Here is a 27,453-nt window from a genome sequence, read left to right as displayed (position 1 = left end):
AGGATTGCTGTGGGGCAGAGGTGGGAGGAGGTGGTGGGCAGAGGGCAGAAGACAAATATCTGGACTTTCTGGCCTGTAGTGGGAGAAAAGATTCTGCCACCCACAGAAATTCCCAAATGGAAAATTCCCAAACAGTGTAAGGAGGGGAGGGTAAGATGATGAGCAGCCACAAAATTATAAATATCCATTATATATGTCTATCTTTCAGGGGTATGAGGAGATATAAGAGAATCTTGCTCTATCTGACAACTACTATTGTGTCATTTCTACAATTTTAGGCAGTAGGTTACTAAATCACCAATAACTTGATTTAAACATACCCATATATACATGTACACACAAGCATACAAATTGATCCACTGACTTTTTTTCTAAGTCTACTATTCCTATCTAGAAAGTTAAAGTTTTTTCTTTTTTCCAGGTCAAATAAAGGGAATGGTCACAGGTGTCATTAAACTACAGCTGTATCATAGCCCCTAACCTCAGAGGATAAATTTGACAATAATGTATTTTGATGAAATTACATTGAGAGAAGGCAAATTCAGCCATGTGGAGAGTCATGAGGTCCCATTTAAAGGACTCCTTTAAAAGATGCTCCCGGACTTTCCTGGTGGCGCAGTGGTTGAGAGTCCACCTGCTGGTGCAGGAGATACGGGTTCGTGCCCTGGTCCGGGAGGATCCCACATGCCGCGGAAAGGCTGAGCCCGTGAGCCATGGCCGCTGAGGCTGCGCGTCCAGAGCCTGTGCTCCGCAACGGGAGAAGCCACAACAGTGAGAGGCCCGCGTAACGCAAAAAAAAAAAAAAAAAATGCTCCCTGATCAGCTCGGTGGTTTGTGACCACCTAGAGGGGTGGGATAGGGAGGATGGGAGGGAGGGAGACACAAGAGGGAAGAGATATGGGGACATATGTATATGTATAACTGATTCACTTTGTTATAAAGCAGAAACTAACAGACCATTGTAAAGCAATTATACTCCAATAAAGATGTTAAAAAAAATGTGTTAAAAGGGTAGATCTCATATGAAATGTCCTTAACACAAAAACAAAAATCAAAAAAACAAAAGAGTCTAAGGAAATATGTGGTTAATGTACAACTGACTCGCTGTGGTATAAAGCAGAACCTAACAGACCACTGTAAAGCAATTATACTCCAATAAAGATGTTAAAAAAAATGTGTTAAAAGGGTAGATCTCATATGAAATGTCCTTAACACAAAAACAAAAATCAAAAAAACAAAAGAGTCTAAGGAAATATGTGGTTGTATGTCTATTACCTTGATTGTGGTGATAGCCTCATGGGTGTACACATATGTGCAACCTCATCAAATTGTATACATTAAATATGTACAGTTTTTTAATATACCAATGATACCTCAATTAAGCTGTTTATAATTAATTATTAATTAATTAAAGTTATGCTTAAAACTATTCCAAGATTTCTGGAGGACAATTAGGCACTATTATAAAATCTTCAAATATATGCATAACTATTATCTAACAATTCCACTTCTACAAATGTATCCTAAAAATTAAAGATATGTTGAAAGATTTAGCAAACTTTTAGTTGTGAATAATTTCAATGGTGTGATATATCTCAAATAAAAATGGAAATAAAGTCTCAACGACAGTGGAAAAAAAAAAAAAGATGCTCCCTTATACAGCTTCTTGCTGAAAAGGAAGATCTAATCTGGGGCATTGCTCTCCTCTTCACATTGGTTCCTGAATGAGCCCTTGTGCTCCTTTGATTTTATCTGATATTTGTAAATCAAAAGCATTAGGAAAATCTGCCCACCTCTGAACTCAGTTCCCCATTTAGTCTTGTAGAGTCATCTGTATACATGACAATTACTCACACGGGATTACTTATAAATATTATGTCAGTGCTGTTGTTGCTGTAGATTACTAATTCCTTGGAAAGGCAGGAGCTCTGTCTGTTTAATTAATTGCACTTAACACCAAACATTGGTCATTACATGTAGGTTTTTTTTGTTTGTTTTTTTGTCCGGACGCGCAGGCTCAGCGGCCATGGCTCACGGGCCTAGCAGCTCCGCGGCATGCGGGATCCTCCAGGACCGGGGCACGAACCCACGTCCCCTGAATCCGGCAGGCGGACTCTCAACCATTGTGCCACCAGGGAAGGCCACATGTAAGGTTTTTAAAGCTGCTGTTGGACATTATAATAATAAAAGACTTTCGCTGGCTACAGCAAATCAAATCTCTCTTCGCGTAAGACAGGTCTGACAACGGTGTGGGGGCCAAAGCGAGCCCACCACCATCTCTTTATCTCTGTTCCTGTAAATAAAGTTGTATTGGAACACAGTCATGCTTGTTGGTTTACAAACTGTCTATATCTGATCTCGTGCTACAATGACAGAGTTGAGTAGTTGTGACAGAGACCGAAAAGACTGTAAAGCCTAAAATATTTACTATCTGGCCATTTACCAAAAAACCTTGCTGACCATGGATCTACTTCAGTGGTTCTCACCTCATATAACAGGACGGGATCCTCTGTAAAATCCCAAAAAAGAAAAAAAATCCCTGGCTCCACACCAACACCCCAAATCAAAAGGTCTATGGTGGGACTTCCTTGGTGGCGCAGTGGTTAAGAATTTGCCTGCCAATGCAGGGGACACGGGTTCGATCTCTGGTTCGGGAAGATCTCACATGCCGCGGAGCAACTAAGCCCGTGCGCCACAACTGCTGAGCCTGCGCTCTAGAGCCTGCGAGCCACAAGCACTGAAGTCTGCGCACCTAGAGACCACGCTCCGCAACAAGAGAAGCCACCGCGATGAATAACCCCCGCTCGCTGCAACTAGAGAAAGCCCGTGTGCAGCAACGAAGACCCAACACAGCCATAAATAAATAAATAAATAAATTTCTTTAAAAAAACCAAAATGTCTGTGGTCAGAGCTGGAGATATACAGCTTTTAAAAGTTCACACAAAATTGAGAATCATCAGCCTGATGCAATACACAGTACCTAGTATAATTTTAATAATTTTCATTCATTGTCTACTAGATGTCAGGCATTGCCCTAGATGCTCTACATGTATTTTCTCATTTATCTCCATAAAAACCATCTTAGATACATTTTATAATCCTTATTTTATAGTAAAGGAAATGGAAGTATTCTAAGGTTAACTTGTACAAGCTAACACAGCCAGTAAGTGGAACAAGAGTTTGCACTAGGTCTTTCTACCTATCCAAGATTGACAACAGAAGAAAAATATCCAGGTGGAAAGAGACTCTGACTCTTATCCCCTGAGATGTGCTCTTCCTCTGGGAGAGCTGTAGGTATTTCCCATTACTGATGCTACACTGACCTGCATAAGAATGACTGGCCGGGGACTTCCCTGGCGGTCCAGTGGTTGAGACTTTGCCTTCCAGTGCAGGGGGTGAGGGTTCAATCCCTGGTTGGGGAGCTAAGATCCCGCATGCCTGGTGGCCAAAAAGCCAAAACATAAAATAGAAGCAATATTGTAACAAATTCAATAAAGACTTTAAAAATGGTCTACATAAAAAAATTAAAAAAAAAAAAAAAGAATGATTGGCCCAAGTATGGCTGCAGAACTCTCCTGTTGATAGAAGGTAGCACAGCTGAGAAAAGACTGGAACATTCAAATAAGATGTTATTCAAACCTAGAGGATAACAAAAGGGAAATAAACTCATGGAGTAACATGAAGCTAAGTATTCATCTTCAATGAGGAGCACACCATAGGAACATCTTTCTGGTTCGTGACCTGCCTCCAATTTGTAGAGCTCATCTTTAATCCCTAACCTCTTGGAACACCGTAAAGAACTCTAAAGACTCCGCCACGTCCAGATCCTAGAAATTAAGGCATAGAGCAAAAGGAAGTTTCCTTTCCATCTTGCCTAAAGCACAACTTTAAAATTCTGGTTTCCTGAATGATTTATACACTAATGTTCAACTTTTTCTTAACTGGTTACTCATGACATGACAAATCTAATAAAGTCTAAGAAATATTGAACATCCATTTTTGCTAGATGATATCATTTGGTTACAATATGTATTTGACCTCAGTGTATCTATAATTGCTTATTTAGGCAGAGCTCTAAATGATCTTCAAATCATTAACCCTATAAACAAAGTTTAATCCTTTCATACTAATCTTGGGTCTGTTCAAGTTCTGGTACTTGTTTTCTGCTAATTCTCATTGTGCTGTGACTCAGATAATTTATTTTTTTTTTTTTTGCAGTTCGCAGGCCTCTCACTGCTGTGGCCTCTCCTGTTGCAGAACACAGGTTCCGGATGCGCAGGCTCAGCGGCCATGGCTCACGGGCCCAGCCGCTCCGCGGCATGTGGGATCTTCCCGGACCGGAGCACGAACCCGTGTCCCCTGCATTGGCAGGCGGACTCTCAACCACTGCGCCACCAGGGAAGCCCCCTCAGATAATTTTGATAATCAGTTTTTTAAAAAAATTATAGTATCCTATTTATTGTTGCTAATTTATACCCCCCCAAAGCATTGATATTTTATGATGCAAGGAGTAATCAGAAAAAGAAAAGCTTCAGATTTCATTGGGTGGATTTAAAATTGTACCCTCATAAGGGTGTCTTTTATTCATAAGTATGATACTCTAAAAATGAGCATTTATTATTGTTATGGGCTGAATTGTGTCCATTCATCCCACCCGGTCCCACCACCAAAGACATATGTTATAGTCCTAACCCCCAGTACCTCGGAATGTGACTGGATTTGGAGATAGGGCCTTTAAGGAGATAATTAAGGTAAAATGAGGTCATATGGGTAGGCCTTAATCCAACATGCCTGGTGTCCCTATAAGAAGAGATTAGTACACAGACACAGTGAAGCCCATGTGAAGACAGAGGGAGAAGACGGCCATTGATGAGCCAAAAAGACAGGCCTTGGAAGAAACCAAGCCTGCCTACACTTTGATTTTGGACTTCTAGCCTCCAGAATTTTGAGAAAATTTCTGACGTTTAAGCTATCCAGTCTGTGGTATTTGTTACAACAGCCCTAACAAACTAATACAATAATGAAAAACAACAATATTCCAGTGAGTTTTGCCCAAGTGAAAAGTGGAGCTGCTTTCTCCTATGACACTGTTTAAAGTAATACCTAGAATGCCCCTCTCTGCTGAAAGTTGTCTGATGTCTCTTTCATAAAGGGGTGCTGTTTACTATCACCCTGGAGTATGTCTCAGGAGATCGGTTAAAATTCAGATATTCTCAATTCATAGAAGGTAGGCCAGTTCAAAAGCAATTTCAGGCAGGACTCGGAAACATCATTTTCTTTAGCTCTTTTAGAATCAAGTCTACAGGGACCTAGTTCCAGAAATCCCAGAACTAACTTGGGCTACATCTGCCATGATCACTTTGGATTGTTTCCCTGAATCTAAGGCAATCCCTTAGGTTTAGTTTGCAGTTACTGACTTGGGCCTGTTTTGGGACTGGACTCTAAAGATTAAGGGTAGGTCAGAAACTAGTGACTTCCTCATATTTCCTCGGGACATCTTTATTTCTTACTCTACAGATTTATCTTAATGAACACTGGTAAGAAGAGTGTAGACTGGGGGAGAAAGTAGATTATGGAGAATCTATGTATAGGAAAAGAGGAGGGTGGGAAGGGGAGGACTAATTTGGCCTCCCACACTTACTTTACCTAAAGCAATTCAGAAAATCCAAATGACTCAGCTCCAGTACCCACTATTTTGTGCATGTGTTCCTGTTTGAGGATGTCATTCCCTCCCCATACATAAATGATTTACACTGGAGAAGTCTCAGGTCCTAGCTGTACTTTAATAGAGTTAATCCAAATTCTATTCTCATATCCTCCAATTAGCCCTGTATTGAAAGCTGATTGTACTTGCATGCCTCTGGGTACAGATCTAATACATTGTATTGACATCTGTTAAAAGGTAGGTTCTATGACATTAGAATGAAGATTCCTACTAGTTTTTCCTTTTAACTTTCATAGAACTTTATACTTTTTAATGCAATCACCAAGCTATTTTATACTCTAGTTGTTAACATGTACTTCTCATTGTATTCCTCGTACTAGATTGTTACATTTCTTCAAGTCAGGGACACATGACTCATTCATTTTTGAATTTTTTCCTCCTATTCCACTCCTTCCCACTCTCTGACCCTCTCCTCAATAACATGGCGTTTATCTATAACAAAGAGTTGTGTAGGTACACGATCTAACCTTTCTTAGTCTCTGTTTCAGCTGTTGCAGTAAGTGGGTTGGTATCTTAGGTCTTTTCTAGTCCTATAAGACAACCAATGCTTTAGGTTGATAATTACACATTCCAGAGCAATTTTAAAGCATGTGGTAACTTAAAAAATCACTTAGCATAAACGAAAAAGCATAGGCTATTCTAAATAAATAAATAATCAAAGGAAGAACATTATAGTACAGGTATATCAGAAAATACATTTAAAAGATTCATAAGGCCTTATTAGCATTAATTTTTTTTTTAGGGTTCATGCTAAGAGCAAAACTGTATTTGGTTACTTGTCATCCTTATTTGACTGATCAGGAAACTAAAGACTATAATGACATACCTAAAATTGATTTTTTTTTTTTTTTTGCGGTACGCGGGCCTCTCACTGTTGTGGCCTCTCCCTTCACGGAGCACAGGCTCCAGACGTGCAGGCCCAGCGGCCATGGCTCACGGGCCCAGCCACTCCGCGGCATGTGGGATCTTCCCGGACCGGGGCACGAACCCGCATCCCCTGCATCAGCAGGCGGACTCGCAACCACTGCGCCACCAGGGAAGCCCCCTAAAATGGATTTTTAAAAAACATTTGAGTACATGTGCCATGTGCTGTTCTAAATCCTTTACATGAAATGATGCATTTAATTTTCGTAGTATATCAGTGGTGGAGGCCGAGGCAGAGTCTAAATTTCTAGAACTAGATAATAAAATATAAAATAAAACCAAATTGTTTAAATTGTGTTAAAGCTACAAAATAGTGATTTCTAAGCACAAATGAATATGAGACATTTAAGCTATTTGTCTTTAGTAATTCATTCTTAATAAGTTAGCTTAGCTTAAGGTACTTTTCAGGCACTATTTTGCTGTATTAATACAAATTTCACTGGATGAAAACAAATTATACAATTTTAAGAGTTTAGAAGCTAAATATAATTTAAATTTTAACATAATTAATCTTATTCATATTAACTCTCAACACCCTAAAAAAAGTCACTGTTATTTAACCATAACATAGCAAAAATTTTAAACAGCAAAATCAGGAAAAAAGAGCTTAATTCACCACCTAAAATTCTTACAGAGTTAATTTGGGAATAAAACCCAGAATATCTTTTTTTTTTCACTGAATAACCATATTATCTTTCTTCTAAATAGACTCAGTCTCAAGGGATAAATTATTCACTGTATCTTATATGTCTACCTTAACTGGGGAGTTCAAAGCATATAAGTGACTTTTTGTAGATTAGTTTTTATTGCAAACACTTAAGTGTTTTCTTCAGAGCTGCTCTTCTCCTTTTTCTGCCAAATTTTTGTTTAATTATATCATTAAAATGAATTTTGGGAAGCCCCTCCATTTTAAACTTATTTTTAACTGAAATATTTATGAAATAAAAACAAGTTTAACTTAAAAATCATATATTTTTATGGGAACATTGAAGGGGGTCTACCTGTTGAGGTGTAACTATTAATAGTTCAAAGAAATTATATTATCTAGGTTGATTCTATTGAAAGTTGACTCACCTAAACAGGGAAGTTGGCATGTTTGCCTAGCAACAGCCGCTAAAACCTTCTGTTGTGGAAGGTTCCCTAGGAGTGAGAAGGGAGGAGGAGGAAAAACTGGAGGAACAGATTAATTTGCTTTTTCCCAGCAGGGGACTGAGGCCTGGCTGAGGGATAGCCTTTAGATTAGCACACACTAACCTAATCCCTCCATGGTAGCTAGAAATTTGCTCTTTGTAGGACTGGGGTTACTATTTAGTGGGTTGAAGAGATGGTTACAGATTTAGCCCACTTCAAAGAGAGTAAATTCCAATCAGCCGAAAGACATCAATAGGTCTTCTAAAAGAAGCTGAAATCTGAGTAGCAGGAGGGTGTTAGCAACTAAAAAGAGCTCTTCCCTGCTTAGAGTTTAGGAAGGTGTGTGATATATTATTTACAAATAATATAAGAACACTAGCTGTTACAGTAATGGAATTTATCACCTTAAAAGCAGAAGCTTCTCTAAATATAGTACTTCTCTTGGTATTGTAGATGTATGCAATGAAGAGAGGACAGGAAAGCAAAATCTCTGCTCACTTGGCCAGACCTGAAGCAAAAAAAAAAAAAAAAAAAAAAAAAAAAGCTGGGGGAGGGTGATAATGCACAAGAGTATTAACTGGGTGCTTACTTGAGGACCATCTCTCTCCTCTATTCTAGACGATTTATTTTGAAATTAGGACTGTATGGTATGAAAAGAATTCCATTTCTCTCCTTTCTTAAAAGCAAGGGTTTGGCTAAACCGAATTATCTTGATGGGGACTCCCATTTTACCCAAAATGAAAATGGCTTCTTTTCCATAATGGAGAAGAAACTTCCAATAATCATAAGGTTAGCTGTAGATCCAATAGCTCTTCTAAGGGCCGAATCTTTTTCTGTCCTGCCCCAGACAGCTCTTAAATGGTCACATAGGCCTGGAGAGACGTTTTGGGGCAGTGAGTGTCCAGGCCTTTGGGCTGTTTACCCCTGCTGGGAGGCTGAACTCTTTGGGGGACTCTGTGAGGGAAATGACTAGAGCAAAGCTGGTGTGATCAAGAACAAGGATAAAACGGGATAAGAACAAATTCTTCTGGGGTGGAGGAGGAGAGATGTTAAAAAGAAACAAGAGCAATGGGACGAGGCTAAGAGAAAGCCAAGGGGGAGAGGTAAGCGCGGGATTGGATGGAAACGTCAGAAATTTTCCAATTCACCATCTGGCCACTTGCCCGCTGGGCGCCGAGGCGCTGGTGGACCAGTTCTTCTGCTCAGGGGGTGGTGCGCTCCGGGTCCAGGCGGTAAGCGACACCACCCTCCTTCCCGGGCGTTGGTGGCGGGTGACTCAGAGCTTTGCTCCCGCGCTCGCCCCGCCCGTCTTCTTACCCCGCCCCCGGAAGGAGGGGCCTCACTCTGGTCTCCGCCCCAGTCTCTGGGGCGGGCCGGAGCCTGAGGAAGAGGAAGGGGACGAGGACAACGAGCGACGGGGCGGAGGAGGAGGAGGAGGAGGAGGAGGAGGAGGAAGAGGAGGCCGACCAACAAGATGGCCCCTGCTGCCGGAGCAGCTTCAGCAGCAGGTGGGAGGCCGGAGGCGGCGCTGGCGGTGGCAGCAGCGGCCGTGGTCCGGCGGCCTGGGACAGAGTCAGAGTCGACGGTGGCATTGGCGGCGGCGGTGGCTGCCGCGGCGGTGGCGACGGCCGCGGGGACTCGGAGCTGAGAGGAGCTGCTGCTCGGACCAGCGCGGTGAGCGAGCGGCAGGCGGCGGCGGCGGCGGCGGCAGCGGCGTGGGGAGCCGGGCGGCTGCGGCCCGGCCTCTGTCGGGAACAATAGGCAGCCGCGGCGGGACAGGGGCTGTCCTCGGCCGCCCTTGGCTCCTCGGCCGTAGCGTCCGCCCGCCCGGCCTCAGGCCCCGCCGGCGGCTGAGGGGCTTGTCAGTGCCCGGCGTCCTTTAGGCCTCGGGCCTCCGCGTGCCGCCTGGAGGGCCTGCCGGGGTGGGTAGGCCGTGGGGAGGTGCAGACGCCGCCCTGGTCGAGGGAAGGGCGAGGGAGGCTTCGGCCAGAGGGAGGGGGCCACAGGGCTGTCCAGCCCCGCTGTTCGTCCGAGGGCCTTGGCGGGAGCAGAGTGCGCTCGGGAAATGCTTTTTGGACCCCCAGTCTGTGGGGGTGGGGGAAGTGAGGGCGTCTGTAAACAGGCGCCGCCTGCCCCTCAAGGCTGCTCTCTCCCCCTCCCCCTTAAGCACTCCCGTTCCTCGGCTCAAGTGGGTTTTACGATGTCTGTTTCCCTGGAGCTACTGCAGATCGAGCCCGATAGTCTTTTTTTCTTCCTGGCGGCGCTAGGGAGGTTGTGTTTGCAGGTGTTTTTCAAAAAAATTTAAGTGCAGCAACACCAACAATTCTGCCTGGTAAAATGTGATTATCAAGGGATGGAGAGAGAGGGCTGAAGGATGTTCCTCTTTAAACATTTCTAGGCATCAGTACTCTCTAAACATCAGTTTTGCCCATGTCCCGGTGAGAGTGGAACTAGGGCTCTTTTGGAACAGTAGATAATGTAACTCTTGACATCCCAGAATAGTCCCTGAAACTGGAAACAAAGCCGCTTGCTGGCAACGCGAAGACAAATTGTAATGTTTGAATAGAACTTTTTTCTTAAAAGGCACCGTTGTGAATTATTAATGTGCCGCATAAGAAACAAGGTTAACTAGCATAAAATGGACCTAATGAAGCATTTTTTCAGGAGACAGAAGGGCTTCGTCTCCAGGCTAGAACTTCTTGTCTTTTTTTATAATTTTCAGAAACTAGGAACAACTGTTCTGTATTGAATGTTTAGGCTGAAAAAGAGACAGCTCCTCATTATAGTTGCCCTGCATAGTGATTTCTGAAACTTCAACATTTAACTACTCTTTCTCCTAAACTTAATTTCTCAAGACATCTACCATGTACCTTTCCAAGTGAAGGGGAAAATTATCGAAGTTATTTCTGTGTCAGTTTCTATACGTATGGGGAATTTATATTAAAATTGTTTGGATGTCTCCAAAAGACTGCTTTCCACTATTTAATACTAAATTGCGTGGTCCATCTAGTTTGTGTTCTTAAAAGGACCTGTGCTGGGCAGAGAAAATGCCAGTTAATATCTTTCACCCATTTTTAAGGTGAATTTCTAATTAGAATTGTCCGTATCTGTTGTAATTCAGAGCATTTTAAGGTTATATGAAGTTTAATGAGAGGCAATGGGCCTTGGTTCTTCCACAAGAGTTGACAGTAAGTAGACTAGAAATTGAATAAACGTGGAGGTTGGACTGTTTTATTGTTGCTTAGGATTGAAGTATAATGGATGAATATGAATGACTTTCATTTTAAGCCTAGTATAAATAATGTGGATGTTTTGACTTTTTAGGTAGTGGGGAAAGAACCTCTTTCAAATGGCTTCTGCTGATGTGAATTTTCTGGGAATAAATTTCAAAAGGGACTTTTTTTTTAAAGTGTTCAAAGTCATGATTTAATCAGTCAATCAGTATTTTTTGCTGAATTTTGTTAGTTGGTACAGAATGCAAGTAAACTATCTCATAATGATACTTAAATTTATCTGTGATTCTAAACCTATTAGAACAATTGTAGTAACGTATGAATTTGTGAATTTTAAGTGGTCAGCGTGCTTTGTTGTGAAAACAAATCTTATGTTGTGTCAATGACTAATTTGCCTCATTTTCCTAAAAACAAAGATTTTTAAGTGTTAAGGTTTTGTGTTTGAAATTAGATGCTGACCCAGCAGTCATTGAGTCTGGGTCCCAATTTATGTTTGATATTGAATTCTGTTTTTATTTGTGTCAGACTGTTTTAAGATGTGATCCCTCACTTGTTATGTCTTCAATATCAGTGTTTATTCCGATTATGTCAGTTCAGATTTTCTCAAGGAATATTTAAGAATTTCCTTCCAAGAAGTTTTGGGACCACAGCTTAAAAATTAGATTTGTATTTTCTCGGTAATATTAAAAGTTAATATATGTTTGTTTCGTTTGGAGAAATTTGAAAGGGGGTTTTTTGGTACATAAAAAATTTAAAATAACAATTTTTCAAAGCATATTTGTTAAATGAGTAAAAATATTCTCATTTATTCCTCCTAATTAGTCTGTAATATAGGAAGAATCTGAGGCTTAGGAGAAGCTAAGTAGCTATAACTAGCAAAAAGGCCGCTTAATTAATAGGTTAAAAAGCTTACTCAAACCGAAGTCTTGTGACACAAATTAGATGCTTTACTATTGCTACTGCTGCCATATGTCCCAAGGTTAAACTTTGAAGCATCTCCTGTGTTGACGGATTCCTTTTTTTTTTAAAACCATGAACTGTGTTTTGTAATACTGTGCTTGCCTTTAGCTCTAATATCTTTTCTATTATCATTATTTGTACACTCCCAAATTATTCACTTAGAAGTTTGAGAACGTATTTACTCGTGTGAATTACAAAAGAAGCACTTACATTTGCTTTTAGCAGATCTGAATGCCATAAATATAGAAACTCATACCGTTTACATAGGACAGATTTGTGGTATTGCTGTAATTGTTTCATGGCTTTAATTTGTTATATAAGCAGTTAACTAAGTTGTACCTTTGAAATAAATACTTATGAAAGTTTTATTTATTTATTTTTTATTTTTAAAATAAATTTATTTATTTATTTTTGGTTGCATTGGGTCTTCATTGCTGCGCGCAGGCTTTCTCTAGTTGTGGCAAGCGGGGGCTACTCTTTGTTGCGGTGCGTGGGCTTCTCATTGCGATGGCTTCTCTTGTTGTGGAGCATGGGCTCCAGTAGTTGTGGCACGCGGGCTCAGTAGTTGTGGCTCGCGAGCTCTAGAGCGCAGGCTCAGTAGTTGTGGTGCATGGGCTTAGTTGCTCTGCGGCATGTGGGATCTTCCTGGACCAGGGCTCGAACCCACGTCCCCTACATTGGCAAGCAGAGTTTTAACCACTGTGCCACCAGGGAAGTCCCTTAGGGAAGTTTTAAAATGACTTTAGTAACATTCGGTAGTGTTAAAGTCAGGTCAGCTAACATTTGGAATTCTTCATTTATAATTTTTTAAAGCCATAGACCATTTAGAAATATGCAGTATTTTTTATCTCCAGATATTAGAGCTTGAAATGGAGTTTGGTGGGGTCTGATCAGTCCACTCTTACATATATCTTGCCAATGGTTGGCACCCTGTAAAGTGAAGAATAAACTGATAAGTGATCCTTGTTTGGTGGACATTTCAGAGCAGGATGTTCCTTGGCAGGGTATATTGACCTGGTTTAGCTTTGGCTATGTCCGTGCTCAGGAGTTGAGGTATTTTTTGGGATTGGATTCAAGTGGATTTAAATTCTCAGATTGACCTGCATCAGAACAGTCACAGATTTCAAAATCAGCCTGTTCGTTAGGCTCTTCTTTAAGATTGCCTTCTTTTTTGTTTAATCCTGGAGTCTAGACTAGATTTGGACTAGCCTTGGAGGTTATAGCATAATATTAATTTTGTCAGCCATTTATAAAAGGAATTTTTCTTACTCCAAAGTTTCTTAATGTTGATTCTATACATTTTGTCTTTTAAAAAATATTTATTTATTTATTTTTATTTGGTTGCGCCGGGTCTTAGTTGTGGCATGAGAACTCTCAGTTGCGGCATGCATGTGGGATCTAGTTCCCTGAGCAGGGATCGAACCCCGGCCCCCTGCATTGGGAGCATGGAGTCTTAACCACTGCACCACCAGGGAAGTCCCGATTCTACACATTTTCAAGTGTGAAGTTTAATCTGAAGTGATGTTGCGCTACATTCTCAAGGCAGTTAGCTTTAGCATATTTATTTATATCCATTATTGGTCAGATTTGGGTCTCTTTACTTCTTATATTCTTATTTACCCTTTATGTAATGTTAGACATTTCTTATCAGTTCACAATATTTTCCTGATTGAGGTTTGAGGAAAGAATTCTAGTAAAAAAATTTGAGTTCATCTTACATGCACAGTTGAACTGACTCAAATTATGTTCTGCCCTAGAGGAAAAAATGTTATAAGGTTCATTTATATTTATTTGATTATTTATAAATGTATGTTTGACGTTTGTCAAGCGTTTTAGCACTGATATCAGTACACACCCATTACTGTGCATATAAGGTAATAATTTAGTTTGTAATGCATTTTTTTCTAAATATCTCCAAGATCTAAATAGCATTTGAATATGGTAGCAATGTTTTTGAAGAAGAGTTCTACAGTGGTCTATATATCTTAACATAAATTTTTTTTAAATGAGGTTTAAATTGCATAACATAAAATTAACCATTTTAAAGTAAACAGTTCAGTGGCAGTACATTCACAATGTTGTGCAACTGCTACCTTTATCTAGTTCCAAAACATTTTATCACCCCAAAAGGAAACTCTTGTGCCCATTGAGCAGTTACTCCTCATCCCCCTCTCCCCCAGTCCCTGACAACCACCATTCTACTTTCTGTCTTTATGAATATTACATAAAATGATTTTGAGCCAAGATTGAGCAAGAGTGCTATGTATAATTGAAATTGCAGGAAAAAACTTTGGGATATGATTATTAGGAATCAAAAACCACCTCATTCTTTACATTCTTCTCTAAGTACAGTAGGCATGCTGCCAGGGATTCTTTATGGAAGAAAAGTTGGAAGTCACAGCAGTTCGAACTTTTCATCTTGATCACTCCAAAGCAGTTGTACTTAAGCTCTCAGACTCATTAGTATTTCCTCGTTGAGTTGTGAGAATTAACTAAGTTTTAATGTTCTATACAAATGTGAGCAATGAATAGTCTTTTATCTACAGCTTGTTTGGCTTTTGTTTTTTCTTAATATATAGAATAAACTTGGAATATTAATAGACAAGGACTTATATGAAGTTATATTAGAAAATATTGTTATATTGAAACTCTTTAATCTGTATGAATCTATATTACTTTTTAAAAAAAATTTTATTTATTTTTGGCTCCGTCGGGTCTTAGTTGCGGCATGCAGGAATCTTTTGTTGTGGCGCACGGGCTTCTCTCTAGCTATGGCACATGGGTTTCTCTCTAGCTGTGGCACGCGGGCTTCAGAGCACACAGGCTCAGTAGTCGTGGCACATGGGCTCCAGAGTGCATGGGCTCTCTAGTTGTGGCGCATGGGCTCTAGAGCACGTGGGCTCTGTAGTTGCAGCGCGTGCGGTTAGTTGCCCCTTGTCATGTGGGATCTTAGTTCCCTGACCAGAGATCAAACCTGCATCCCCTGCATTGGAAGGCAGATTCTTAACCACTGGACCACCAGGAAAGTCCCCTAACTTTATTACTTTTATTCAGCTAATCTTTGAGATTGTTTAGAGTTATGATTTGCATGACACTCTGCTTGTTGAATAAATCTTTGAAATCTTGGTCTTGGCTCTATACCTGACTCCCTCCAAAAACATAGACACTGTTACAGAAACAATTGGTTTGTAGCTTTTTAAAATTGTTTGTTTGATTGAGGGAGAAAATAAACAGGCTTTACTTCTTTCATCTTTGACTTAAATTCAAAATTAGGTACTTCCCGTAATTAAATTTAAATCTTAACATTTATGGTGAGAAGTGAAATACAGATTCTGTGTTACTATTAAAGATTTGTAATGGTTTACAGATACAGAAGCTCTAAGTCGGAAAGAAGAATTTAAATTTTGATACTAATTTCCCCCCTTTTAGGAAAATTTTGTTTAACTATTAAATTTAGTTATAAGAACAACTTAAAAAGTGATGAAAAGAATTAAAACGAATATTTAGAACTCAATGCAGTAAAATTCCTGCTTTTCTTTAATAGTGACTTTTTTCAGGAAATATCAACTCTGTAAATATTAATATTTCTATGTTTATATACATCTGATTAATCTTTAATAGTAACATTTATTAGAAAGCTAGTGTACTAAATTAATACATTTAATCATAAAATAACATCTTTAAATGAGGTTAAGTTTAGAGATCTATGCTTGAAAATATGGTTTAGTGGAACATTTGTGAATGAAACAGGATCATTATATTCTTAGCTTTATTATAGAACAGTGTAACATCTAACCTGATCCCAGTTTAGAATAAGAAGTAGACAAAAACACCTTTATCACAAAGTTAATGAACTAAATCATCTACACTAAGGCACTGGCTTAGAACCTCTCTTGCTCTGTACATAATTCTGAGAAGTTTGATATTTTCACAGCAGAGTTTAATCTGCTGTTTTCTGATTTCACAGCAGATTAAAACATGCAAATTAGATGTGGGAGTAAAGTTACTCTAGGTAATATGGACAGCAAGAAGGGTAATGAGGTAAAAATCACATTAGCATGGGACAGTTTAATACAGGGACACTCTTTTAGACTATGAGCATATCATTAATTATTGTATTCTGCTATATAACCTGTTGTTCCTGATGATAGATTCATGGTGGGAAAATTCACTTATGTTTTTGATTTTGGGAATCATAAAACTATATACAGAATATATTAGAACATACACTTTGGAGTCAGATGTATCTAAGTTCCCATCATTTATCACATAAGCTTTATGATTTTTCATCTCTAAAAACAGAAATGGTAATATCTTCTTTGAAAGGATTGTTTTGCAATTTAAATGAGTTAGCATATATCTATAGTGTAGTACCCATTCAATAAATGTTGTTTTCTTCCTTAAATTTTAACAAAAATCACTTTCGAAAGATATTCATCTAGAATATTTGAGAATTTTCTGCTGTCAAATGTTAGTATTCAAGATACAATTAAACTTTGTGTATTTATGGAGTTGGTGGTCAGAAATGAAATACCATTCTTATTTTCTTTCCACATCAGTCTTTCATTAATATGGACCTGTGCTGTTTAATATCAGCCACTAGCTACATCTGACTACTTAAATTTAAAATTTTTAATGGACTTTTTTTTAGAGCAGTTTTAGGTTTATAGAAAAATTGCACTGAAGGTATAATTTCCATATATACCTTCTCCCACAGTTATTTCTGTTAACATCTTACATTTGTTATAATTGATAAACCAATATTGACAAATTATTAACTAAAGTCCATAGTTTACATTATGGTTCACTCTTTGTGTTGTACAGTTCTATGCGTGAGATTGTCTTCTTTCACTTAGCAATGTACATTTAAGGTTCTTCCATGTCTCTCTGTGACTTGATAGCTCATTTCTTTTCATTGCTAAATAGTACTCCGTTGTATGGATAAATTTAAGTTTTAATTAATTAAAATCAAAATTTTAAATTTAGTTCCTCAGTTGCACCAGCCACATTTCAGGGGCTCAATAGCCACATGTGGCTAGTGGCTACCATATTGGAAAATGCAGATATAGCACATTTCCATCATCTCAGGAAGTTCTATTGAAGAATGCTGATATAAACCAAAGTCCGGTTCTCCATTTATATTCACTCTCACAGAGAACTTACCGTTTGCATGGCCTCAATTTGTCCTAAGCCTTCCTTTTCACTGTTTTTGCTTGTGCTGCCAGCAATCCTAAACTTGACATAATTTAAAATCCTTTATTCCCCCCAAAGAATCAGCCTTTCCAGATGCTGTCCATTATAATACGGTTTCTTATCAGGGCATCATCTTTTACTCCACTCTTCTTGTCTCTAAAATCTGGAGTCATCTTTTTCTTTCTTATTTTTTCTCTAAACCTTTTGAATATTTATCAAAGCTAAACAGGTCTCAGAGCTAATAACTGGCAGAGTTGAGATTAGAATCTAGAACTCCTTTTTCTAGTTCTCTCTTGGGATCTCCACTAGTTGGGGTTACTTTTACAATTAATTTTTTGTGTGTGTTTGTTGTTGTTGTTGTTTTGTGGTACGCGGGCCTCTCACTGTTGTGGCCTCTCCCGTTGCTGAGCGCAGGCTCCGGATGCGCAGGCTCAGCGGCCATGGCTCACGGGCCTAGCAGCTCCGCGGCATGTGGGATCTTCCCGGACCGGGGCACGAACCCGTGTTCCCTGCATCGGCAGGCGGACTCTAAAGCACTGCGCCACCAGGGAAGCCCTACAATTAATTTTAAAGTTGCGGTCACTTTTGAAGAGATTATTGGGGACTGTTTGATTATGTACTATGTAATTTAAAATATTATAAATCAAAACTATAGAGGCTATAGTTATAGATTTAATAAATACTAATGTACTCATTCTTTAAAAAATTAGAACTTGAAATGAAGAAGTTTATCTTATTTCTTATGTTAAATAAGAAATTTATCTTATTTCTCTATAATTCAGTTATTATGGAAAAATATTTTTTCTTCTGTGTGTGACCCACTTTACATAATAAAAATTAATTACCTGTACTAATATGAATTGCCTGGAAAGGGTGAATAGAATTTAACTGAACATTGTTGCCATCCAAAATTCTTTATTGGTACTAATTTACATTTGTATTTTATTCAGATACTTTGTAAAATCCAATTTGGTTACCACATGAACTTGTACCTTCTTAAACATTCTTTCAATTATCATGTTAAAGTTTCCAGAGCTCTTTTGCCTTTCTTTTGGGGTAAGCTTTACCTCTGCTTTTGCTGAAAATAGCTATACTGTGTAAGGTCTTGATTTGATCTTCTCTGTATACTGGTTATGCTTGCTCAGAAGTTCATTTTTGTGGAGACATTCTGTTAAAGAGTAGTAGTCTTCCATGTTTAAGTACTGTATTTAAAGAAAAAAAAAGGCTGAATTTTAAACTTCATTTTGAAATGCTTTCCCTATAATTACTGCTCTTAAAACCCATGTTTTATATGTCAGCTTTTACATTAATTACTGTTTTGATTAAAACTGTCACTCTTTGCTCGAATCTGTCCTCTCTTTAAATTTATTAAAAACTTTTTTAAAACATAAGGCTCCATATATTTAGAAAAGTTGAGTTATGAGTTATGAGTCAATTTTTTCAGAAATGTCTTTTTATTATGTAGGTTTGCAGTTGACAAAATCTGCTCATAAGGGCACAAAAGTTCCTTTCAATATATTCTCTTTCTACTGCGTTAGAAAAAATGACGGCAGGAGAGAGAGAGGGTTTTTTGAAATAAGAAAATCCTTAGAATAGAAAATGTAATATTTAAATCTCTTTAAAAGCATGTAAGAGTAACTTAGAATATCACAAAGCTTAGAACAGGTAATGTCATGAAATCATCTTTGAATATTGAAGTTGTAGTACCTATTCCCATAGTGATTGACGTGCATTATTTAATTCATTGTTCTCAGAGTGTTAAAACTTTAAGCGTCTTAAGTGTATCATGACAAAATGGTGAGGGGCAGAGGGGAAAGAATGGGCGGGGAGCAAAATCATGTCCATAGAATCTCCATTTTTGAGAGAGATTTCAGGTTCACTTGTTGATTTTTTTTTTTTTTTTTTTTTAGTATTCTTTTTTGTTTTTAGAAGACTTGGTTGGTTGGTTGGTTGATTTGTTTTAGAGCAGTCTTAGGTTCACAGTAAAATTGAGAAGAAGGTACAAAGATTTCCCGCATACTCAGCTGCCTCCACACATGCATAGCCACCCTTATTATCAACTTCCACTGCCAGAGTGGTACATTAATTACAATTGATGAACTTACATTGATGCTTAAAGTCCATAGTTTATGTTAGGATTCACTCTCGGTGTTATACATTCTGTGGATTTGCACAAATGTATAATGACAGGTATCCATTATGATAGTATCATACAGAATATTTTCATTGGTTTAAAAATCCTCTTTGCTCTGCATATTCATCCTTCCTCACCCCAGCTTCTAGCATCCACTGATATTTTTATTTTCTCCATAGTTTTGCCTTTTCCAAAGTGTCCTATAGTTGGAATCATACAATATGCATTTAAGTTTCTTCCATGTCTTTTCATGACTTGATAGCTCATTTCTTTTTTAGTACTGAATAATATTCCATTGTCTGGTTGTACCACAGTTGTACCACTGGTGGACATCTTGGTTGGTTGCTTCCAAGTTTTACAATTATGAATAAAGCAGCTATAAATATCCATGTGCAGGTTTTTGTGTAGATACAAGTTTTCAGCTCCTTTGAATAAATATCAAGGAGAGTGATTGCTGGATCGTATGGTAAGAGTATGTTTAGTTTTGTAAGACAATGCCAAACTGTTTTTCAAAGTGGTTGCCCGATTTTGCATTCCTGTCTGCAATGAATGAGAGTTCCTGTTGGCGCCACATCTTGGTCAACATTTGGTGTTGTCCGTGTTCCAAATTTTGGCCATTCTAATAGTGTGTAGTGGTATCACATTGTTTTAATTTGCTGTCCCCGATAACATGTGATGTGGAGCATCTTTTTTTTTTTTAGATGTTGGGAGTAGGAGTTTATTAATTAATTTATTTATTTTTTCTGTGTTGGATCTTCATTTCTGTGTGAGGGCTTTCTCTAGTTGTGGCAAGTGGGGGCCACTCTTCATTGCTGTGCGTGGGCCTCTCACTACCACGGCCTCTCTTGTTGCGGAGCACAGGCTCCAGACGCGCAGACTCAGTAGTTGTGGCTCACGGGCCTAGTTGCTCCGCGGCATGTGGGATCCTCCCAGACCAGGGCTCGAACCTGTGTCCCCTGCATTAGCAGGCAGATTCTCAACCACTGCGCCACCAGGGAAGCCCGGAGCATCTTTTTATATGTTTATGTGGAATATATAATATTGTATAGTTGGACTCAGGCAATATGTAGCCTTTTCAGATTAGTTTCTTTATCCTTATCTTTTTAATCTGTCACTTAACTTTTAGCTTTACCTAGCTTATAGGTAGTTTTAAGAATGTGGTTAACTTTGGAGGCATACTATCTTCTAAAGATTAAGTACCAGCATTAAAAAAATTGAACTCATTTTGTGATGATAGATTCAGCTCTCTTACCTTTTATGTGAATTGTCCAACACTATCTTTAGAAATATGAAACTTGCCACAATCAAGTAGTGATATTTTTCAGTCATTTAACAATTGTTAAGCAAATATATGCCGTATGACAGCATACAACAGTATGGACTTCCTCTTATAGAAAGAGTTTAGAATGTATTGGGAACATCAGAGGGGCAACCTAATATACACTGGACTATAAAAAGATTTCTTTAAAGAGCTTCCTGAGCTGAATGCGACTTAAAGGATGAATAGGGGTTTAACATCCCAGATTTAGGGGAATACTTGAGCCAAACAAGACCTAGAGTGAAAAAGAATATGTTGTATACAGAGAAACCTTCATACTTTTGTTGCTAGAGTATAAAACATGAGGCAGATGGTGGTGAAAAAGAAAGCTGGAGAAGTAGGTGTGGGCCACATCCTGGGGATCTTGTATGGCATGTTCAAGCACTTGGGATTGATTCTGCTAAGGCACCATCTTAGAGGTTTTTTAAAATTTTGTTTATTTATTTATCTTTGGCTGCGTTGGGTCTTCATTGCCGCACGCGGGCTTTCTCTAGTTGCGGTGAGCATGGGCTACTCTTTGTTGCGGTGCGTAGGCTTCTCATTGCGGTGGCTTCTCTTGTTGCAGAGCACGGGCTCTAGGCGTGCGGGCTTCAGTAGTTGTGGCACGTGAGCTCAGTGGTTGTGGCTTGTGGGCTCTAGAGTGCAGCCTCAGTAGTTGTAGTGCACGGGCTTAGTTGCTCCACGGCATGTGGGATCTTCCCAGACCAGGGCTTGAACCTGTGTCCGCTGCATTGGCAGGCGAATTCTTAACCACTGCGCCACCAGGGAAGTCCCTAAGAGTTTTTGTTGATGTTGTTTGTTTGTTCTTTCTTTCTTTCTTTATTATTTTTGGCTGTGTTTGGTCTTCGTTTCTGTGCGAGGGCTTTCTCTAGTTGCTGCGAGCAGGGGCCACTCTTCATCGTGGTGCATGGGCCTCTCCCTTTCGCTGCCTCTCTTGTTGCGGAGCACAGGCTCCAGACGCACAGGCTCAGTAGTTGTGGCTCACGGGCCTAGTTGCTCTGTGACATGTGGGATCTTCCCAGACCAGGGCTCGAACCCGTGTCCCCTGCATTGGCAGGTGGATTCTCAACCACTGCACCATCAGGGAAGCCCAATGTTGTATGTTTTTTAACCTGAGATACAAAATACATGCACTAAAGGGCAAAAATCATAGTGGTAGATCTTGATTACTTTTTACATATATACACTTGGGTAACAATCACCCAGATCAAGATATGCAATGTTTCTAACACCCAAGAATTCTTGCTACTCTTTCCCAGACAGTACACTCTCTACTGCCTCCCAGCTTTCCTAAGAGTTAATTCTGACTTCTAGCACTATAGTCTATTTTGCTTTTTCTTAAATGAAATCATGCATCATGTCTTCTTTTTGCTTCCTCTATAAATTAAATCCTACAGTAGGTGCTATTTTGTATCTGGCTTTGTTCATTGTAATATCTGTGAAATGTGTCCATTTTATATGTAACAGTGGATCATTTGTTTTATTTTTATTATTGCTGTATAGTATTCCATTGTATGAACTTAGAACAGTTTATCCATTTTGTTGATGGACATTTGGGTTGTTTACAGTTTATTTTTGGCTTTTTATGAATAAAGCTGTTATGAACATTACTCCATATGATTTTTTTTTTTTTTTTTTGTGGTATGCGGGCCTCCCTCTGCTGCGGCCTCTCCCGTTGCGGAGCACAGGCTCCGGACGCGAAGGCTCAGCGGCCGTGGCTCACGGGCCCAGCCGCTCCGCGGCATGTGGGATCCTCCCAGACCGGGGCGCGAACCTGGTTCCCCTGCATCGGCAGGCGGACGCGCAACCACTGCGCCACCAGGGAAGCCCACTCCATGTGATTTTTGGTAGACATACTTAGTCATTCCTCTCATATAAATACCTAGCAGTGGAATTTGTGGTTCATTAGTAGACTTTGGTTTAGCCTAAGGAGATACTCCCAAGTTTTCCAAAGTGAATGTACCGATTCACACTGCTGTCAGCATTGTATGAGAATTTCGTATGCTCATATCATCTTTAATACTTGGTATTGTCAGTAAAATTTTTTTTTTTTTTGTGGTACGCGGGCCTCTCACTGTTGTGGCCTCTCCCGTTGCGGAGCACAGGCTCCGGACGCGCAGGCTCAGCGGCCATGGCTCACGGGCCCAGCCGCTCCGCGGCATGTGGGATCCTCCCGGACCGGGGCACGAACCCGTGTCCCCTGCATCAGCAGGCGGACTCTCAACCACTGCGCCACCAGGGAAGCCCTGTCAGTAAAATTTTTTTTAGCCATTCTGGTAGGCATATAGTAGATTCCCATTGTCATTGTAATTGAAATTTCCCTTGTGAGTAATGACATTTTATGACTCTTAAATAAGCATATTATACACTTATTGGCCATTTTGATACCCTCTTTTGCAAAAGAGGATCTTTCAAGTCTATTGTCCTTTTTCAAAAAATTTATTTTATTTTAATTTTATTTTTGGCTGTGTTGGGTCTTCGTTGCTGCATGCAGGCTTTCTCTAGTTGCAGCGGGTAGGGTCTACTCTTCCTTGTGGTGTGCGGGCTTCTCATCGTGGTGGCTTCTCTTGTGGAGCACGGGCTCTAGGCACGTGGACTTCAGTAGTTGTGGCTCATGGGTTTAGTTGCTCCATGGCATGTGGGATCTTTCCGGACCAGGGCTCAAACTCATGTCCCCTGCGTCGGCAGGTGGATTCTTAACCACTGCACCACCAGAGAAGCCTTATAGTCCTTTTTTTTTTTTTTTGAGTTTTTTGTCATAGAAGAAAACCATAAGTGAATGACCAGCAGCTGTGAGGAGTGTGGAGGAAGGCAAGAACAAAGCTAGAGACAGAGATCAGTTAAAAGGTTACTGTGTGATCCAGGTGAGAGAGACTGTATGCTGTATGAGAGCAGGGACTTTGTTTCATTCAGGGCTACATCTTTAGATCCTAAGACACTGTCTGACACATGGTAGGTGTTCAGTAAGTAATTTCTGAATGAATGAACACAAACTTCAATCAGGGAAGTAGAGATGGAAAGGAAGATACAGATTTAAGAGATAATAGAAAATTTTTTTTTTAATGGAGGTAGAAGAGGATGGAATCTAGGATGATTACCAGATTACCAGGTGTGTACATTGAGTGTCAAGTTGTATAGTGATGTAACTAAAGAAACAAAGGCTGCAGAAGGAATTACAAGTTTAAAAAAATAGGGACAAGTTAATTACCATGTGACCTTGCACATATTACCTAAGGTTTGTGCTCAGTTTCTTCAATTCTAAAATTAAGATATAATAATATGTAATATCTAATAATAGGGTCATTGTGAGGACTAAGTGAGATAATGCATGCAAAATTTAGAATAGTGCTTGGCATATAAAATATACTCAAAAAAGATTAGAGATAGAAACAATAGAAAATCCCTGTCTTCATGGAGCTTACATTTTAGTAGTGGTGGGTCCACGCTGTAACAAAATAACTAAAATATAGCATATTGGATGGTGAGAAGTATTGTGGAGAAAAATTAATCAGGAAAGAGATGGGAAGCACAGATTGTGGTGGTAGTGTGATTAGGGTTGAGGGATTTTTTTTTTTTTTTTTTTTTTGGGCGGTACGCGGGCCTCTCATTGCTGTGGCCTCTCCCATTGCGGAGCACAGGCTCCGGACGTGCAGACTCAGCGGCCATGGTTCACGGGCCTAGCCACTCTGCGGCATGCGGGATATTCCTGGACCGGGGCACGAACCCGCGTCCCGAACCCGTGTCCCCTGTATCGGCAGGCGGGCTCTCAACCACTGCGCCACCAGGGAAGCCCTGAGGGATCAATTTTAAATAAGGTGATCAAGTAAGGCCTTCCCTAAGGGAATTCACATAGTAATATGTGTAGGGAAATGGGGAAAAGGTTCAGGGTTAGGAGAAGAGAGGGACAAATTGTTCCTAATTTAAGATAAGAAAGCAGGGCTCCCTATTTTACCAAAGAATAGAGTGTAATGATAGTAGATTTATTTGTTTATTGTGCAACCCACAGCAGTTAGGCTTGTCCCATCCTTTTATCCTCTCTTCCCTGTAATACACTACACAAACCTAAGGACGAATTTATTCCCTAAAAGATCTTCGTTACATATGTTGGAGGAAGTGTTTTATGTTTAATTCTGACATAGTAGCAACAAATCAGTAGGTTCTCTAACAGTAGCTACTACTTGGGAACAGCAAAATATCTTTTTACAATTTATATAACTGTTTCAAAGCACTTGATATGTGTAAATGACATACATTTTAACTATAGGCTTCTGTGTTTCGACTCCATGTAGCAATTTGTTCATTTTTTTAAACTCAAAATGAAATATTGTCTGGCATGACAGTCTAGAAATAGTTCTAAAATGGAAAATGAGTGCTCAGATTAAACCTAAAACAGGCACCATTTAGTTTAATTTAGACATATTTATTTATGGTTGACTAATAACATAATTATTAAGACGTATAAAATATTACAGGTGCTGGGACTTTCCTGGTGGCTCAGTGGTTAAGAATCCGCCTGCCAATGCAGGGGACATGGATTCAAGCCCTGGCTTGGGAAGATCCCACATGCCGCAGAGCAACTAAGCCCATGTGCCACAACTACTGAGCCTGTGCTCTAGAGCCCTCGAGCCACAACTACTGAGCCCGTGTGCCACAACTACTGAAGCCTGCGCCCCTAGAGCCTGTGCTCCGCAGCAAGAGAGGCCACTGCAATGAGAAGCCCACGCACCGCAACGAAGAGTAGCCTCCGCTCACCGCAACTAGCGAAAGCCCGTGGGCAGCAATGAAGACCCAATGCAGCCAAAAATTAATAAAATTTATTTTAAAAAATTACAGCCGCTGAAAGTTGGAAGACAGTGGGAAAAGTACAGGATTTGGAGTTGGACAAGTGTAGGTTCAAATATGACTAGATAACTAAATTATCCAAGTAACTGTTTTCAGTTTTCTTTCCTTCCTTCATTGATAAAGTAGAGGAGATATCTCAGAAGGTTGTCGGAGGATTAAATGAGATGATTTGTAAGTGCTTAGCGCTCAAATCCCACTCCCCCCTCCCACAGTTTTGGGATAGAGGGGGAAAGATTTGAGGAGTATATAAAGAAGTTGTAGGTAGGTGAAAACAATTATAACTTGCTGAAGATGACTAAGGTGATGCTGGTGAGGAAGGTTAAGTCTTTCTTTATATTGTAACCAGTAAAGACTAACAACTTGGGAGTATTTGAATCACTTTCAACATTAAGAGTTAATAGTGCTGCTCTGGCATGTCGACATGGAGGACTGTTACACAGATGACAATTTATATTCGGTTAGAATATAATACAAAGTTTCAGATAGATTTAAATTGAGCCTAAGTGGTACGTATTTTTAAGTCTAAAGGATTTGTTATCCATGCTGTGCTTTGAAAATGTTACCGTTTTGGTACATTTGAATGCTCTTCCCTGTAGTTACTGATAATTTATGCTGCAAGAATAAGGAGCTAAATTTAGGCATGTTGTGTTTGTGAAGGTACCTAAATATATTAGTAATTTTTAGGCCTTAAGAAAAGAGGATAGATTCATTCTATGAAAATTTTGTAACTCAATTGAGGGAACCTTTCAGATTCCAATGTCAGTATTACTCTTTTCTCAAAAGGTATGATAAAATTTATAAATGTAAAATTGTGTCTTGATTATATAAACAATCAGATATCTATTATTGAGTAACAAACCACCCCAAAACTTAATGGCTTAAAACAACAACCATTTTATTTGCTTACAATTCTGAGTTAGTGCGTGGGGCTAAGTTAGCCACAGGTGGTTCTGCTGCTGGTCTCCACTGAGGTCACTCATGCAGCTTCAGTCATCTGGCAGCTAAAATTGGGGCTGATTGTTCTAGGGGTCTGAGCTGGGACAATTTTTCTGTTCCGTTGGTCTCAGCTCAGGTCTAGCTCAAGCCTTCTCACATAGTGGCACCATGTTCCAAGAGTGGAAGTTGCAAGGTTTCTTGAGGCCTATGCTGTGGACCTCTCCAAACATGACTAATGCTATATTCAACTACAGTATTCAAAATAAGTCAAGGCCACCCAGATTCAAAGCGTGGGGGAAAAGATTCTATCTCTTGATAGAGCAGCAAAGTCAAATTACAAAGGGGCATAGCTACAGGGATGGGAGGAATTGTGGCCATCTTTGCAGACTACCACAACAAATGATTAAGAAACCTAAAGAGAAAGTCTTATAATAGTAAAGTTAGACAAACCTGGGTTGGAATCTCAACTCTACCCCTTACTGGCTGTGAGACCTTAAGAACATTGCTTAACTTTTCTGGGCCCTCATTTTCTCAAGGGTGTGATAATATTTTGCAAGGTTATTATGAGTATTAAAAGATAATGCAAAAAAAAAAAGATAATGCACTTTAAGTTTTTAGAATGTTTTGACCCGTAGTAAATTCTATTGTTATTATTTTAGAACTTGCCATTCCTTTAAATCTCCATTTGCTTGTATTGCTCACTTATTACCTGAACCTGTGATAATCTCCTTCAAAGATAGGAATGCCAGCATAGCTTGCTACTGATAAGTGGTGTCCCAGAGGCCCTCTAAAAGTTAACGAAAATTGAGCGTTTTTTCCTGTTTGCCAGCTTTGATATATTAAGACTCATTTGCTCATATTAGAAGTTGTCTGCTTAAAATATCAAACAAAAACCTAGGTTTTATATTTGAGTACATAAGCCTTGAGTTATCTCCCCACCTCCCTCTTCCAAAGTGGAAATGTGTGTGTTCATTGTAAAAAGGAACTGTCTAGATTTTTAAAAATTGCATTTACACCTCTAATCTAATATTAAACTGGGATATAAGAATACTTGGGT

The 27,453-nt window shown here is 39.5% G+C and overlaps 1 protein-coding gene across 3 annotated transcripts in view; it reads left to right on the top strand.

The window, feature by feature from the left end:
• The first annotated feature begins 9,221 nt into the window (after nucleotides 1-9,221).
• The window catches only part of RC3H1 (ring finger and CCCH-type domains 1), a 97,804-nt gene continuing 79,572 nt past the window's right edge, over nucleotides 9,222-27,453 (top strand). Inside the window, exon 1 of one of the 3 annotated variants that reach the window (XM_028488588.2) lies at nucleotides 9,222-9,454. The gene's annotated coding sequence lies outside the window, so the exon portion shown is untranslated. The remainder of the gene's footprint in view (nucleotides 9,455-27,453) is intronic. The other 2 variants (XM_024133621.3, XM_024133620.3) reach the window with 2 other exon arrangements.

The sequence above is a fragment of the Physeter macrocephalus genome, chromosome 4, assembly GCF_002837175.3.
Source record: "Physeter macrocephalus isolate SW-GA chromosome 4, ASM283717v5, whole genome shotgun sequence".
NCBI classification, from domain to species: Eukaryota; Metazoa; Chordata; class Mammalia; order Artiodactyla; family Physeteridae; genus Physeter; species Physeter macrocephalus.
The sequence above is the reverse complement of the archived record's forward strand: the minus strand, read 5'-3'. Positions and strand labels throughout refer to the sequence as shown.